The sequence below is a fragment of the Aplysia californica genome, unplaced genomic scaffold (assembly GCF_000002075.1).
Source record: "Aplysia californica isolate F4 #8 unplaced genomic scaffold, AplCal3.0 scaffold00728, whole genome shotgun sequence".
Lineage (NCBI taxonomy): Eukaryota > Metazoa > Mollusca > Gastropoda > Aplysiida > Aplysiidae > Aplysia > Aplysia californica.
In genome coordinates, this window is record NW_004797998.1 from 334,964 (window position 1) to 347,585 (window position 12,622).

General features: G+C 39.1%; 2 long non-coding RNA genes across 3 annotated transcripts in view; one reads left to right on the forward strand and one right to left on the reverse strand.

Moving 5' to 3' along the window:
* LOC106013224 overlaps window positions 1-12,320 on the forward strand; it is a 22,424-nt gene extending 10,104 nt beyond the window's left edge. The window contains exons 1-3 of one of the 2 annotated variants that reach the window (XR_001185285.2): window positions 118-262; window positions 2,238-2,500; window positions 12,282-12,320. This is a non-coding gene — a long non-coding RNA (uncharacterized LOC106013224). Of the gene's footprint in view, window positions 1-117; window positions 263-2,237; window positions 2,501-12,281 lie in introns of those variants that run through there. The other variant, XR_004859169.1, reaches the window with a different exon arrangement.
* LOC106013225 lies at window positions 3,087-9,495 on the reverse strand. The gene is made up of 3 exons (XR_001185286.2): window positions 8,669-9,495; window positions 6,290-6,396; window positions 3,087-5,523 (listed from the first exon to the last, which is right to left on the reverse strand). It is a non-coding gene; the product is annotated as an uncharacterized LOC106013225 (long non-coding RNA).
* Window positions 12,321-12,622: the final 302 nt, after the last annotated feature.

A 12,622-nucleotide genomic window follows, 5' to 3' on the forward strand; every position in this document is an offset into this window, starting at 1 on the left:
TGTGTGTGTGTGTGTGTGCGTGTGTGTGTACGTTTGTGTGTGTTAAAGAAATAATACACCGTACATGCCGTTGTTTGGGACACGTTTAATCCAGCCTCTCACTCTCACTTCTGTCTGCACTACCCGTTGTCTGACCGTCTGGAGATAGGCGTAACCTATTTTTAGCCCAATGTGTCACAATGTGTCATGATGACGAGAACAACAGACAGCACAGACACGGGAGAAATGTGTTTATTTACTTACATTTTCGGCAATGTTTCTGGTGTGTAGATCTATAGAGACATAAATATAGGTCTAGACAAGACTGTCTTTTTAAAAGAATTACGTAGAGGCTAGAGTCTATCCCTGGCATACCTTTTAGGAAGTGCCTATTTGCAACGCCGCGTTGCGATTAGCGCCAGTGCTAAATAAAACGACGCGTCGCCGTGTGTTAAATATAACGCTTAATCTACATTTCTTTGACGGGAGTTCTGATGGCCGAATGGACAGTGCGTCTGCGTATGAAGCCAAACTATCTTTTATGAGCGTGGGTGGGTTCGAATCCCAGTCCTGGAAGTTGTTGTTGTTTTCTCTTCTTCTCCTCTTCCCGACTGATTCCTTCATCAGTCCAACAAATCAGCTCTGTTGGAAGAACTTTGAGAATCAAGGACAATGGTTACGCCCGATCTGTCATCACCAGCTGACCTGCAGATCGTCGTTTGATGGAGGGTCTTTTATGCAGCGCCTTCCCTGGCAACGAGGGAGCACCTTCATTAGTATTATCGAGACATAATACGCTTCTGTCAGCAGGAATTATCCAAACGCAACCATTGTTTTTGATGGATATTTGTCTGGACCGTCGACAAAAGATATGACACAGCTCAGAAGAGCCAAGGGAATTACAGGACAAGCTGTTCATTTTAAGTCAGACATGGTTCTCCAATCTTCAAAGGATCTTTTTCTTGTCAAAAAAGAAAATAAGCATCGTTTTATCAATGCCCTCGGGTCAGTGCTTGAAGACAGAGGACACTTTGTCATTTTCAGCAAATGTGACGCTGACCTTAAGATTGCCCAAACAGAAATCATCAAGTGTGAGCAGCTCAAAGATACCGCTGCAATAGGAGAAGATACAGATCTGCTCGTTCTGTTAGCACATTATGCTGAAGAACATGCTCATAACATCTATTTCTACTTGGAAAAAAACATCCCAGCTTGGATGCTTTTACTAATCTTCATGTTGAGTTTTCACATTGTGTATTCAGCCTGTCTGTGTGCTCTTGAAATTGCTCTTCTTTCTCAAAGGCCAGGCTTTGGTCGTCCGAAAACTGCATTTCATTCAGGTTTACCGGGTAGATTTTTGCTTCTTTTGTAATTTTGTTCATATGTATTATAAATAGATGCGTTGATAACACACACCCTTGTCTCACTCCAGACGACACGTGGACCAGTCAATGAGTCCGTTCTGGTGCAGACAGTGCTCATACTGTAGGTATAGATGGCTCTGATGTTGTTCAACAGTTGTCCCCTGATGCTGTACTCTCCAAGTGTTTGCCACAGTTTGATTCTATTTCTTCTCTCAAACGAAGATTCAGTTCGTTGTTGTTTGCAACTGTCCTTTCACCCAATTGTCTAAAACCTAAAATAGTGTCTTTAATCTAATTATATTTTGTCTTAATGACTGAGCGTCATACTTAATGTAACTTTACGATATCTGCAAATGGCTCGCTCTGGTCATACATTACCTCAAATGTAGCTGTGTAATTAAAGAGACAAGATGTAATGCTTTACCATGGGATTCCACACGATGGGGCTACTCTTTTTTAAAAATAGAAATACTTAAAAGTTTCAAAGAGATTTTCGTACTAGAAGAATTCTAAAATGTGAAGAATACAACCCGGGGGTACAAAATGACCCCAGAGCGTACGGATAGTGTTAAGTATTACTTATCGTGTGTAAATTATGTGATATGTGACGTCATTGAAGGCGTAATAACACCATAATGCTTCTCCCGAATTTGGTATAATTTTGTACAGTGTATCTTAGCATCACAATATACAGTCTACCACAAACAGAAACTCTGTTGCAATAAGTGACAAGTCAAAGTGATTTTTGTGGTAGGGACAGTAGCCTATTTGTCATCAATGATGATGATGATGATGATGATGATGATGATGATGATGATGATGATGATGATAATGACGATGATTTATGATGGGTCCAGGATATGGTCGTCTGACAGATCCTCTTTCCCCCCGCAGTGTACTTAAAAGCAGCTGAGAGGAGAGGACAAGCACTCACTCTGGTGAAGCAACCCTCTCTAGTGCAGACCACACCAGCCCAAACCTCCGCTCCCACTTAGCCCTGAGTCCCCACTTGTGTCAGTCCCGAGCACACCCTGCGACCACGCACACAGACCACCCTCTGCGAGAGCGAGAGACTTTGTACGTGTCCACTTGGTTCATTCCTCAGTCTAGCAGTCAGTCACATCTGCGTTATCTTATACTTCTTGTTGACTGGAACTGTAAGTAACGTCTGAATTATTTGATATTCTTTATTGTAACATTGTAACATTTAACATAACTTGATACGTCTTTTCTGCAAGTAAAATCTAATATTTTGTGTGCGGCTCTGAGAAAACCCTTCAAGGTGAACAAAATTGACTTTTTTGCATATATTATAAAAGACACATCTTTCCCGGGCATTTTGCACTTTATTAGAGTGCAATTGGAGCATTCTGCCAAAAGTTATGGCATTTTAAAGTGAACAGGGTTTCGAATGTCAAATTCTAAGAAAACAGATTTTAAAGTTTTACTCACTTTGGGAACACATTTCCCATGATGACACGGCATAGAAGCAAATAATGCTGATACCACAGCATAGAGGTGCCATTTGTGGACAGTTTGCTTTTTATTTTACTGAAATACCTCTCTTCTATGTGAAGTTATGACTGTTTTTAAGTTACAACAATAAATCACTGAATTACGTAAAAAACGCGTCATATTGTAACCATTTTAAGTGGAAGACAATCTAAACACAAAACCAAACAAACAAACAAACAAACAAACAAACAAACAAACAAACAAACAAACAAACAAACAAAGTTCAGATGATTTTAGAACATAAAACACATAATTTATTTGTACTTCTTGTCCACAAGATTTTTCCAACAGAAATCCGTTGACATTTTTACATTTCCATGCATACACACGAAATATATTAATTATATAGACCTGCTTTCATCGAAAAAAACCAAAACAGTATAGAATAGCATATTTACATATATCAAAACAACCAGTAACCACTTTGTCCCAGACAGACAAGGTTGAAACACACCTCCTAAACACACCTCCTAAACACACCTCCTAAACACACCTCCTAAACACACCTCCTAAACTATCCTACCTGTGTCCACGGGTGTGCAAAAACACCTACACTAAAACAAAGGAAATGACAACCGACAGAAACAGGAAACTTCTGATCAAAGCTGCCAAAACACATCTTCACAACCAACATACAATACAACAAAATTAGGAAAGTTATCAATTCACCACAGCAAGTCCAATGACCAGTTATAGTCAGAAGAATAGAAATAAAATCATGTTGAAATTTAAATAGAGTACGCAATGAATCTTTAAAACTTCAACAAAAATACCCTACATTGTCTTCCCCGTGCCCATGGTCGATACCCCTTTCCCCTTTCCCCCCTTCCTGGCTTTCGGCTCTGATGGACCCTCTTCCTCATCACTGTCATGTTCAAGCATGCTCACTTGGGTAGGCTTTCGGCATTTTGGAAGAGGGGTCACTCTGTCTTTCATCTCTTCACTAACAAAAGGTCTGATTTCATCATACAAATACCACTGCCTTGATGGATCAAGTCCAGCAGGAACAACAATTTCTGGCATTAAATTAAATCAAGAGCTTTGGACAATAAACAAAATCAATTGGATCAGAATCAACAAATTGTTTACATTTTACCGATGTGCTGTCATGCTGGAACTGAAAATGTTGATATTTTTTAATTCCAATCATTTTTCTAAAAAACATTCCGAGAAATTTGGTTCAGTCATATACCGGCACTAAAACATCCCCTGTCTCAGTTTCACATAACTGTGCGACATTGCATGTGGCAGACTCATTGACAACATTAGCAATGTCTTCCAGGCAGTCAACTTTGGTCACTCGAAACCTGCGTTTGACAAGACCAAAACACCAGTCACAACTGAACTTTGTGTGTCCTGTCCAAAGAAATGACAGTTTAATATTCATGTGTCTTCCTGTGAGGACTCTCCACACAAGATACTGCATCATGCAGTTATTTTTATTTTGTCCACTGCAGTTATCAGCATGCAGATGGACATGGTTCTCTCCTAAGCCAAAATTGTCCAAAAAAATAATGAAGAAGAGACACAACACAGTTGGCACCTTTACCTGCTAAAACACATTCTTCTTAAAGAAAATTTACCTGACAAGGTATTGCCTCACAGGCTACTCCAAACAAGCCACACTTCCTTGGAGTTTGGAAAAATATCGGACCCGGCTGCAATGGGTTGCTCGGGTAGTGCACTCGTTGTGCAAAATCAAAGCTATAATGGGACATCCCATCAAAAGAACAGCTCCTCCTATCTTCTTGACCAAGAGTGGTACCAGCTGGCAAACTATTTTTAACGGCTTCACAAACCTGCTGATAATAGGAGCGTTCTATAGAAGCCTTTTCTAAATGATCTTGCATTTCCAAAACTGCTTGGCTTTTTTCCGCATCAGGCAGATTGGCTGTACGCAAGAGGTGACCTGAATTCTTCTTACAAAACCAACAAAGATCAGTTGCAGGGCGCATGGTTGAGACAAACGGTGTCAACTGCTTCCATATAAACGATTGAAGGTCTGCCAGCTTACAATGCGTCTGTCACTGACAGCAGCAGAGGCACAGTAAGCATCATACACCTTCTTCTTCCTTACATTTGTAGGAAGCAGTTTGACACTGGTGTTCCAGTGGCCAGGCTGACGTCCTGGAATCACAATAGCATGGAGCTCAGCAAAGTTGACAATGAAGTCTACCACAGCTTTTGTATCTTCAAAAGACAGAGCATGTTTTGGGGCCCTCTTTATGATTCATGTTGCTTGGCCTCAATTCCAGCAGCCTTAAAGTGGGCAATAAGGGCATTCAACTTATCTTGGCCCATATTGTGAACATATTTTTAAAAATTCCCTACAAATCACATTCCAGACAAATAACAAGTAGTCCTTGTCGCTTGTCGGTCTTTGATTTTTCTAGAATGTTTAATAGTGCCTCCCACATGCCTGCCACAGCAAATCTGAGACAACACTACAATGTCATGCTCCTCCCTTGTCATACCAGCAAAAGACAAACGTAGGTCGTCAACAGCAGCTGATTCCAACTGGCTGTGGCAAGGCTGGCCATCATTGAGCTTGTAGCAGCACTTCAGGCCCTTCAAAGCTGGCAGCTCCACACCCTTACCTTCTGGCACCACAAAGGCTGTCACGTCACGTTCTCCGTGAAGGTCACCCCTAAGGCAGCATCCTCGTCTGTAGATACAGAAATTAAAAGAGAGTGATTTAAAAGTGTGCAGTTGTTTGATGAACAATGTTAGATTTATAGTGTTGTACACCACTGCATTTAAATGATCACTACATTAGTCATTAGTTCAAACAAACCAGTGATTAATTTAATGATCACCAGTTGAGAATAATTTGCTCTGTGATCCCTTTACAGGTTGCAACAAGAAGCCAGAATTTTAGTCCACCATTCTTCTGTCATCTCTTGTTTTCGTTTTGCATATAAAATATGTTTTATATTTTATGTAGATTATATTATATGTAAATACAGCTGTATTTTTCTATGGACCTCCTCAGTTTAAGAACTTCACCTTCATGTGATAACAAGTTTGTGACAGATCATCACTGTCATAGTGCAGCATCTCTCTTGGTTCTTTTCAAGTCAAATAATTAAAGAGTATGTTTTCAGAACAGATATTTCTTCTTAGGAAATGAATTTTAAAAATTTTTAAAGCAAGAGTTAGCATCACATTGAATATTGAATCATAATACTACATGTATATTATTTCATTGAGAGAGGCACCACCTTCAACAATACTGGACAAGTTAGTTGGTGCAGCATCTCTCATGGTTCTTTTCAAGTCGAATAATTAAAGCTAAAAAGTATGTAAGATTGATTATATATATATATTTCTCCACAGTAAATGAATCAAGAAATTTAAAGCACGTGTTAGCATCAATATATTAATTGTAGTAGCCCTAATCTATTATTCAATTCCACTGAGAGAGGCATTACCTTCAGCAATACTGGACTGGTCAGCATCACCTTGTTGTAGAGCAGCTGTCAGGGACTCTGGATCTGCTTCACTGCGAAGGTCCTGGGCCAGCAATTGCACCTATAACCTAAGGGATCAATGAAGATAGTATCATAGTATGTACAATGAAATAAAACTGAAGAGATCAACTAGTAAAAAATTCTGTGTAGCGTGCGGTGGGTCATCTCCACACTAGTCTAGAAAACTACAGTTTACAGAAAAACATGACTGGCCCTGGATTTATTTAGTCTTAGATCTCTAAGCAGTTAACAATGTGTCTGGTGACTTGGTGTATTATTATTATTTAAAACAACACACTATAGCATTATCTAGATCTAGATCTAGATTAGATCTCGACACAAACTGCAGTGAGACTTGCTTAATACAGATAGCATAGGTTAGCGATGGGGATCTAAACAACAGCTGTACCGTATGCCCGTGTAACTTTCAATCAAGAGTCTTATAAGGTCTAAAGTTAGGCCTAAGGCCGGCACTATTTCTCCGAACGTTCGGGAAAATAAAGCTGGGCACTATTTCTCCGAACGTTCAGGAAAATAAAGCTGGGCACTATTTCTCCGAACACTCTGAAATATCATCCTTTCCCCCAAATTTCGGATATTATATAGATCTATAATTATAGTATGGGCCTACCAAAGATTGTTCGTATACAATATGGTTCAATCGGTCCAAAAAATGTCCGCCGTAAATATTTATATAAAGAAATGCTACAATTCCAAACAGTTTTTCGCTATAGATATGACGTGTTGCCTATGAAAGGTGCTGCTTTTAAACGTAATGTGTTGTGTTCACTCGTGTGCTGTCTAGATCTAGATCTACGGAGGGTTATTGATAACGACACATAGAACTGGCATCTACGTTTGTCACTGCTGCGACCAATGTACTGACACTGGCAAGCCCCTTAATGTGTGTGATTCCATAATTTACATGTAATATCCTGTACTTTTTTTTAAATTACGCACATTTAGGGTTAAAACTGCCAATCTTCTTCGGACAGGTGGACACACGCCCTTATTTGTTAATGTTTGTTGTCGTTTATGGGCTGTTCTAATTTTGATTTCTTTCTGTTATGAAACCTTTCTTTTTCACGTTTTTACACTCATCTAAAAATCTCATCTAGACTAGCTGTTGAAAATTTAAATAGATATAGACCCAAAAATTTGCTCCTGTGTGTGTGTGTGTGTGTGTGTGTGTGTGTGTGTGTGTGTGTGTGTGTGTATGTATGTCTGAGTGTTTGAGTGTGTCTGTGTGTGGTAGTAAGTGGAGAGTGAGGAGTGTGTGTGTGTGTGTGTTTGTTTGTTTTTCGGGCTTTATTTCAGCCTTTATTCAGTAACAGTTCAAAGTATACAAAAATAGAAACACAGGATCCATTCACTCCAGGACTCATGAGTCATTCGTCTCTTTCAGTTTCACTCTTTCATTCAATTCCCGTGTTCTCTCCCGCGGCTCATCCCCGTCCGCATGACTTTCATACCCCACCCCATCCCTCCAGGCACACACAAAGAAAATCTCACTTGTTCCCTGCGAACCATGGACAATAATATAGGCAAAACACCGCCTGAGCTGCATTCCTTTTGTTCGTGAGCTGTGGACCAGGCCAGGGGTGGTCAGTGTCGTCGTCTTTTAGTTGCTGTCGCCTGTGGATACACTCGCACATTCTTCCTTTCACCCGCTCTTTCACTCACACTGTCTCTCCATCCACAGTTCAGCTCGTCATACGTTCAAAAGTTGCCCACTAGTTATGTTTAGTTAGTGTGTGTACATGTGCATGATGGTGGTGGGTGTGTGGTGGGTGTTACTGAAGGTTGTCTGTAGGCGGGCTTGCCATGCGGTACGTGTTCCTTCCCAGACCAGAGGCAGAATGAAAGTTGGCGCCGAACTCTCGCAATAAATAGGCAAAAAATCACGAGACCGGAAGCCGAAAACCGTTCGGAGAAATAAAGATCGGCACTATTTCTCCGAACGTTCGGAGAAATAGTCACTTCGCTAAAGTTAAGTGTCATGTCAGTAGTCCAGATCTAGAAGTAGAAGAGTCATAAGTCTAGATCTAGTCAAGTGTCTAGCTAGTCTAGTCTAGAGAGTACTAGAATCTTGATCTAGATCTAGATCTAAGTCTATATAATTATAATGTTGACAGACTTGGTCTCCTACCACGAGTTTTAAGCTACCGATAGTGATAGATCTATCTTCTGGGCTAGATCTAGATCTAGATCTAGCTCCAAATACACTGCTAGAGGTATGATAGAATCTAGATTCTAGATGAATACAGTTCTTCAATCTAGCTGATAATTATAAGGACTAGTATAGAATCTGGGACAACGGGTTTGGTAAACCTTGCTTACCTTCTGATGATGTTACGTCAACTGGTTGAACAGGAACCAGGACTTCTTCATGAAGTTCGATATCATGAGAAGGGGGCAGGGGGGTGGGCGATTGTGTAGATTTCCGCGTTAAATTCCGATACTATACGGGACATCTGACAAACTCTTTTATTCATATTTACAAGAATATATATGTGGAAGCAACATTTAAGGAAAACATTTTTGGCAATATTCTGTATTGGATTTCATTTTTGGATTGACTCTGTTTAATGGTAAGTTCTAGAGCTTATAGGCCGATTAAAACTAGTATCGGAATTTAACGCGGAAATCTACACAATCGCCGGGGGGTGTGGGTGTGGGTGTGTCACGGCCACTGCCGTCGTCGTCATTGGTTCATCATGTGTCTCCTCCTCCCAACTACCGTCTCCAGAATCAATAGGTCTTGCATCGAAATAGTCAATAATCAGTTCATTCAATTCATTTTCGTCTGTCATTTGTCTCATTCCAATCCGACCGAGATCGTTCAGCTTCCCAATGAAATACGCCCCTCAGCAGATCGGTCCGCTATCTTGAATCGTCAAAATTATGTAAACAATAGCACCACTTGAAACAATCCGTTTACTTTCTGTAAACTCGGGAAAAAAGCACTTTGTAGGGCAGATCAAAGAACTTGAAGTCAATAAGGAACAGTTGGTTTGAGCGGCAGGAAAGGGTACATAAGAAGTTAAAAGGCACTCATGACAAATACCATTTCAGAAGAGAAACTTCAACATGCGCAACTCTCAGAACTATTTGTGATGCTCTCATATTCACGCGCACTGGGTTTTCCTGAAACGCTCTAGCCTATCTTTTGGTAGGCCTATATAATATGTGGGGGTTCCCTTGAAAAGAAGTGTCTATCCGATTGAGTAAATATTCCCCCTCTTTGTCTAAGAATTCAGCGTAATACGGCGGCGATATGTCCTCAAAAAAATTGTTTTAAAATATTTTAAATCATTTTTGAGCAAATTCTTTTGAACATATGATGTAGAAATGGTTTATCTTTCTGAATTACATACAACTTCATTTTCCGATGAAAATAAAGTTCAGGGCCTATTTTTAGCGACATCTCATAAGTTATTCTCTTCGGACGTTTTCTCAGAGCCGCACACATTTACAGAATTTGATACTTCTTTACTGTTACTGTAAGTAAGTAGCATCTACACAACTTGAAACTTCTGTACTAGTCAGTTGTTTTGTTGAGTTAGGTGGGGGGGGGGTTAACTTTGAGGTTGAACTCTGCAAGACCGTAGCTGGTTTATATCGCTACCTCAGATCTACAATGTTCTATCTGACTTGTTGGCCGTTTGAGTTACAAAGACAATGGCGTCAGAAACCACAATGTTCTATCTGCTCCATCGAGGTCGTTTTAGGTCATTCGGGGTCGTCATCTAGATCGAGATATTCAAAGAATTGCTTTCGGAAAAGCTTGACATGTTGTGAATTTCAAAATGTTTGACGTCAAATTTCTCAAAACTAGGTACGTGGCAGATAGAAGGTTGTAACTCTGTAGTCGCGATTTGTCTGATCAAAAAAACCAACGGCAACGCTGCGCCACATTTCAAACCGCCACACACTAAGGATGAGGTCGTTGTGTATGCCTTTTTAAGACAAGATAAGATAAGATAAGATACGATATGATACGATAAGATAAGATAAGATACGATATGATACGATAAGATAAGATAAGATAAGATACGATAAGATAAGATAAGATAAGATACGATAAGATAAGATAAGATAAGATAAGATAAGATAAGATACGATAAGATAAGATAAGATACGATAAGGTAAGATACGATAAGATAAGATAAGATAAGATAAGTTAAGATGATACTGTATTGTCTCAGAGGGAATTGTTTCTTGGCTTTACAAGAACTGTAAAAACATAATAGCAAGATATCCATAGTTTTCAATTATGTCGGCTATAACTCTCATAAAAATTCAGTATTATAGGAAAACTAAAAAATGGCAATAATGCACATATATCACATCAGATGCGTCTCTCAACCACATGCAGGAATTTATCACAGACCTTTAGAGGTGTAGAGATATATCAGAATTATATAGTGTGCAATTTGTTAAAATACTAGTCTCCGCGAAAGTCTCAGATTAAGAGAAGAGAAAACATGGTAAGGAAGATTGAAATAGTTCAGAGTGCAAGGATATTCTGTGGGTCCTGTTTGAAGCAAGAATGTCATCTCATCCAGAGGCGTCAGATGATGTGAAATAAAGTGCTGTACTAGATTCGTGATAACAGATTTCTGTATAAATCTTCATTATTCAAGCAGGCTTTGGGGGGGGGTCGATTTTATTTTCTTTATCTGAAACTTTTTTAGCGTGCAACAACAGACAACATACTATGAAACATTTTATTTAACAACAGACATAGGCCTACTATGAAACATTTTAATCAAACAATAGGCATACTATGAAACATTTTAATTAAACAAGAGACAAACTATGAAACATTTTATTTAACAACAGGCATACCATGAAACATTTTAATTAAACAATAGGCATACTATGAAACATTTTAATTAAACAAGAGACATACTATGAAACATTTTATTTAACAACAGGCATACCATGAAACATTTTAATTAAACGATAGGCATACTATGAAACATTTTAATTAAACAAAAGACATACTATGAAACATTTTATTTAACAACAGGCATACCATGAAACATTTTAATTAAACAATAGGCATACTATGAAACATTTTAATTAAACAAGAGACATACTATGAAACATTTTATTTAACAACAGGCATACCATGAAACATTTTAATTAAACAATAGGCATACTATGAAACATTTTATTTAACAACAGACATACCTTGAAACATTTTATTTAAAAACAGACATACCATGAAACATTTTATTTAACAACAGACATACTATGAAACATTTTATGTAAACTGGTTGTGGTTGGTGCATGATAGTTGTGCACGAGCCACCGTAACTTTGTCTGTGTTCTGTCGTTGATCGGACGTCTGTTGTCAGCTCCGTCCTTGTGGTTGGTTTTGTTTTAGTAGAGGTTTTACGGCGCTCGCAACTGCATAAGGTCATATGAGCGCCAAGGGATGGATGTTTTAGTAGAGGTTTTACGGCGCTCGCAACTGCATAAGGTCATATGAGCGCCAAGGGATGGATGTTTTAGTAGAGGTTTTACGGCGCTCGCAACTGCATAAGGTCATATGAGCGCCAAGGGATGGATGTTTTAGTAGAGGTTTTACGGCGCTCGCAACTGCATAAGGTCATATGAGCGCCAAGGGATGGATGTTTTAGTAGAGGTTTTACGGCGCTCGCAACTGCATAAGGTCATATGAGCGCCAAGGGATGGATGTTTTAGTAGAGGTTTTACGGCGCTCGCAACTGCATAAGGTCATATGAGCGCCAAGGGATGGATGTTTTAGTAGAGGTTTTACGGCGCTCGCAACTGCATAAGGTCATATGAGCGCCAAGGGGTGGATGTTTTAGTAGAGTTTTTATGGCGCTCACAACTGCATAAGGTCATATGAGCGCCAAGGGGTGGATGTCAACAGAGAAGTACAAACGGGGATCCAGGCTTACTCTGCTCACCTCTCTAGCCTCAACAGCACAAAGTCTGCTTTGACTATCAAGGGAACCCGGAAATAGCAGTTCACAAGAGAGTGACAAACAGGGTTGGTGATTTTTTTGATTTTTTTGAAAAAAATATAAAAAATCGATTTTTTAAAATTTAAATCAGATTTTTTTTTATTTAAATCGGATTTTTTTGATTTTTTTGATTTTTTAAAAAGTGTCGACACAGTTTGGGATTTTTGGTGGCTAAAAGTAAGTTCTTTTAGTGCAAAATGCATTGTCTTTATTTTAACTAATGATCAATTTAAACAACTGCAATTTTAGAAAGCCTTAATCTGCTATCAGCGAATTATGGCTACAGACAAAA